At 45.1% G+C, this 5,065-nt stretch overlaps 1 long non-coding RNA gene across 1 annotated transcript; it reads left to right on the top strand.

Annotated features, from left to right (window-relative positions):
- Positions 1–2,436: 2,436 nt before the first annotated feature.
- On the top strand, positions 2,437–2,781 carry LOC124708530. Its single transcript, XR_007005191.1, has 3 exons — positions 2,437–2,469; positions 2,581–2,664; positions 2,751–2,781. It is a non-coding gene; the product is annotated as an uncharacterized LOC124708530 (long non-coding RNA).
- The last annotated feature ends 2,284 nt before the right edge of the window (positions 2,782–5,065 follow it).

The following is a 5,065-nucleotide window of genomic DNA, read 5'->3' as shown; positions in this document are numbered from 1 at the left end:
GCTCTGAAATTTTTCGTCTCCGTTCCATTTTTCTTTCAGCTGTGGGTGTTGGGATTATGAGGCTACTGGTTGTTGCTGATCCGGGCACACAAAAAATCAAGAAGAACCAGAAGAGATAAAAATGCAAAGGTATATTTCTTCCTTGACTCATTTTCTTGCCATAAGCAATACGATGCGATAAGTTCTCTGATCTTTTGGTTGCATAACACCTTGTTTTTTTATACAGGATAGGTAGATTTTGCAAGGAAAAGAGATGGCCACAACATATTGGATCCCGTATGTTGTGTCCTTCCTCTGGACTAGCAGCATATCTTACTCCTTTGTGTATGTTCCCTGGTTTTGTTCCAACGAGGAGAGCAAGATCATGGCAATGAGGGCGGCTTGAAGTTTCGGCTGTGGGGTCACGTCCTGCAGGTATGTCTTCTTCCTTTCAATTTCGTTTCTTCGATTGCAGTACGTTGCTTGGATTGCAGTACGTTTCTTGACTTGCAATTCGTTTCTTGGGCTGAGATCTCTGAGTATAATATGTTTCTTTTTTATCGAGAGCAGAGTGGTGAGTGCCTAATTGCGAGACGCTCTCTGTCACAACATCGACTCCTGCAATGGAGATGGTGGTGCCCGCCACCGAATAACAATTTCTTCTTAGGGTGCAGGCTTCAGCTGGCATTGCTATGCCTGGTACCAGCGAAGCACGGCTGCCTCTGCTTGCCCTACCGCTTCAAACCTTCGGGCAGGCCACTCGAGGAGTTCTACAATGCCCCTGCACCATGCGCTGTTGATCCGGCCAAGAAGATTCAAGTTTATAGCGCCACTGGCCATCCATATGCAGAGTAAGGAGTTAAGCAATTTGCCCGTTGTGGAGTTGATACTATCGTACTACTGCTGATGAAACTATAGGTTTTGTGGACTTATTGGTCTCACTTCTGAATCCCCTGATGTGTTCATCAATTATGAAATGTTCGGCTCATAAGAGAAATTTTTCTTCCTTCTCTGTTAATATTCAAAATGCAAGTGTTTCGCTGCATATTAATTTTCAATCAGCCTGTGAACTTAAGTTTAGGCAGGTAATTATTGCAAATTTTAGTGATTTTTTGTTTTGGTTAATACCATGGAATTTGATTCTTTTTTTTTTTTTTGCAATTATACTATTTGTGTTTACCAATTGGAGTTTCATTCAGTTTCCATTTACTATCAGGGGTGTGCTCCGGTGTCCCCCCCCCTGGTGAACGACGTTCAGGTGGGATACCCGTTCGAGACGGTGGGGCCGTATTAGTTGCGTATAATTATACTCCACGTCATTTTCCACATAGATGATCGGATGCCACCTAGATATTGTACGTATGTTAGGTGAAGACGGTTTCCGCCGGCCCCACGTCATTAGAATCGGAGTTGGACCCGAAAATTACGTCGATCAGGTGGAGTTGATGCCGGCGATAGGCGGTGGTTACGGGGAAAATATTTGAATCCTTGCGTGTGCGCCATTGCTGGTTCTCCTTAGGGTTTGAAAGGTTCTATCGGGAGGGAGACGGCCGGGACGACGACGTTGGGAACGGCAAGGCGTAGCGGTTTCGTTCGTGTGCGCCATAGCTCATCCTCGTTAGGGTTTGGAAGGTTCTGTCCATCGGGAGGGAGACGGCAGGGAGGACGACGTTGGGGCGGCAAGGCGTAGCGCACGGCGACGAGGATTCTGGGCAAGGTCGGACGTGGAGGCGGGAGGCGGATCCGGCGACGAGGAGTCTGGGGCAAGGTCGGACGTGGAGGCGGGAAGCGGATCCTGCGACGAGGAGGCTGTGCAAGGTCGGACGTGGAGGCGGGAGGTGGATCCGGCGACGAGGAGGCTGGGCAAGGATCGCACGCGGGTTGTTTCTGCTGCTACAGGCGGCGTTAGGGTTTGGCGGATCATTGTTGGTTCGTGGTAGGTAAAGTAATTGCATGTTCATGATTTGGTTGATGTTAGGGTTTGGGTTTCGAGCTCCTTTTTTGAGATGTACTTATTTTGGTTGTTACTTTGAACAGGCGATGGACGTTTCAGATTTGAGTGCAAGTTCAATGGAGTACGAAAGCGGAAATACAGATGAAGAGGAATTCAATATTTCGTCTGCCAACTATAATGCACCTCGTGAAGATGAACAAAGTTTGGGAGACGATGATGTCGACGAAAGTGTGAGTGAAACGGAAGTACTAGTTTTATTTAGTACTTGCATGTAAGTAGTTAAATACTGATTGTGCATATTTTTGCTAATAGATGGATGCGGATGGTGTTGATGTAGAAGATGATAATGTAGAGCAAGAAGAAGATGTTGACACTGATAATGTGAGTTTGTAGTAATAATTGTGTGATTGCATAAAAATATGGAATGTCTGCTAATGTGAATTGATGTTGACATGGTTTAAAATGAATTAGATTCGGAGTGATGTTCGGAGGAGGCAAGCGATGACGAGAGATTGGACTGTGGTTTTGTTGATGAGGTATGCATTTTAATTTTATTAGGTGATATGTATGTTTAATTTATATTTAATAACTGAACAATGCATTTTATATAGTGGTGACATGGCCGTTAATATTTCTTGTTTGGTCAGGTCTTAGTTGGCGATAATTCTTCTTACGACTATTACGGTGATTCAGACTTGGAGACTATAGAAGAACCTGTTAGAAGAAGACATGTAAGATTTATGAATTTATTCGTTGTATGACTCGCGGCCATGGCGTTAAAAAAATTGTTTTAAATGTTATCCAATTGTGCATGCAGGTGAAATCAGTTGGTAAGAAAAAGAATGGATCGAGAGGATGAAGATGAGAGTGATACGAGAAGAAAAGAGAAAGTTTCATTGGGAAGTAATGGAGAAGACCTTTGTGTCCGAGGCAGCTGCATATACTTTTTATAATGGATATGCTCGACAAGAGGGATTCGGTGTAAGAAAGTTCAAGTTCAAAGAGACTAAGGGTGCTAACAAAATAGTTCGCGAGAAGGCGGTTTGTGTGTTCTCGGGAAGGAAAACGTAACAGCAAGTTTCGACTATGGACAACCGCACTCGTAGGTTGAGACCTTTGTCACGTTGCAATTGTAAAGCGGAGTTGGATGTGAAGCTTGATAGAGGTTCGGGGGTTTGGCGAGTTGCAAAATTTGTTTACAAGCACAATCATAAGTGTGCAGAACCGAGCGAGAGCCCATTTTTATGGTCACATAGGAGGATAAAAGATTTCCAGAAAGCGGAGATATTAGCATTGGCAGCAGCTGGGGTTAGGAAGCATGTGATCATGGTGTAGGATAACGTTGCATAGAAAACAAAAATTTTCCTACCGCGAACACGCAATCCAAGCCAAGATGCAATCTAGAAGACGGTAGCAACGAGGGGGTATCGAGTCTCACCCTTGAAGAGATTCCAAAGCCTACAAGATGAGGCTCTTGTTGCTGCGGTAGACGTTCACTTGCCGCTTGCAAAAGCGCGTAGAAGATCTTGATCACGATCGGTTCCGGCGCCACGAACGGGCAGCACCTCCGTACTCGGTCACACGTTCGGTTGTTGATGAAGACGACGTCCACCTCCCGTTCCAGCGGGCAGCGGAAGTAGTAGCTCCTCTTGAATCCGACAGCACGACGGCGTGGTGTCGGTGGCGGTGTAGAAGTCCGGCGGAGCTTCGCTAAGCAAACCGGGTAATATGAAGTGGAGGAGCAAAGCTAGGGTTTGGGAGGGGTGGCCGGCCACTCAAGGGGGCGGCCAAGCTATGGTCTTTGGGGTGGCCGGCCCCCTCCCTTGGCCCCTCATTATATAGGTGGATCCCAAGTGTTGGTGTCCAAGTCTTCGAATAAGACCCGAAACCAAAACCTTCCATAGGAGGGGGCAAACCTAGCCCAACTAGGACTCCCACCCAAAGGTGGGATTCCCACCTCCCATGTGGGGGTGGCCGGCCCCCTATGGTGGAGTCCACTTGGGACTCCACCCCCACTAGGGCTGGCCGGCCATGGAGGTGGAGTCCCTTGTGGACTCCACCTTCCTTGGTGGTTTCTTCCGGACTTTTCTAGAACCTTCTAGAACCTTCCATAGAACCTTCCGCGACATTTTATTCATATAAAATGACATCCTATATATGAATCTTATTCTCCGGACCATTCCGGAACTCCTCGTGATGTCCGGGATCACATCCGGGACTCCGAACAAATATTCCAACTTCATTCCATATTCAAGAACTACCATTTCAACATCCAACTTTAAGTGTGTCACCCTACGGTTCGAGAACTATGCGGACATGGTTGAGTACTCACTCGACCAATAACCAATAGCGGGATCCGGAGATCCATAATGGCTCCCACATATTCAACGATGACTTTAGTGATCGAATGAACCATTCACATACAATACCAATTCCCTTTGTCTCGCGATATTTTACTTGTCCGAGATTTGATCTTCGGTATCACTCTATACCTTGTTCAACCTCGTCTCCTGACAAGTACTCTTTACTCGTACCGTGGTATGTGGTCTCTTATGAACTCATTCATATGCTTGCAAGACATTAGACGACATTCCACCGAGAGGGCCCGGAGTATATCTATCCGTCATCGGGATGGACAAATCCCACTATTGATCCATATGCCTCAACTCATACTTTCCGGATACTTAATCCCACCTTTATAGCCACCCATTTACGCAGTGGTGTTTGGTGTAATCAAAGTACCTTTCCGGTATAAGTGATTTACATGATCTCATGGTCATAAGGACTAGGTAATTATGAATCGAAAGCTTATAGCAAATAACTTAATGACGAGATCTTATGCTACGCTTAATTGGGTGTGTCCATTATATCATTCATACAATGACATAACCTTGTTATTAATAACATCCAATGTTCATGATTATGAAACTAATCATCCATTAATCAACAAGCTAGTTTAAGAGGCATACTAGGGACTTCTTTGTTTGTCTACATATCACACATGTACTAATGTTTCGGTTAATACAATTATAGCATGATATATAAACATTTATCATAAACATAAAGATATAAATAATAACCACTTTATTATTGCCTCTAGGGCATATCTCCTTCACATGGATACCTTCCTCG

The sequence above is a fragment of the Lolium rigidum genome, chromosome 4 (assembly GCF_022539505.1).
Source record: "Lolium rigidum isolate FL_2022 chromosome 4, APGP_CSIRO_Lrig_0.1, whole genome shotgun sequence".
Classification (NCBI taxonomy): domain Eukaryota; kingdom Viridiplantae; phylum Streptophyta; class Magnoliopsida; order Poales; family Poaceae; genus Lolium; species Lolium rigidum.
Note: the sequence above shows the minus strand (reverse complement) of the source record. Positions and strands in the feature narration are given on the sequence as shown.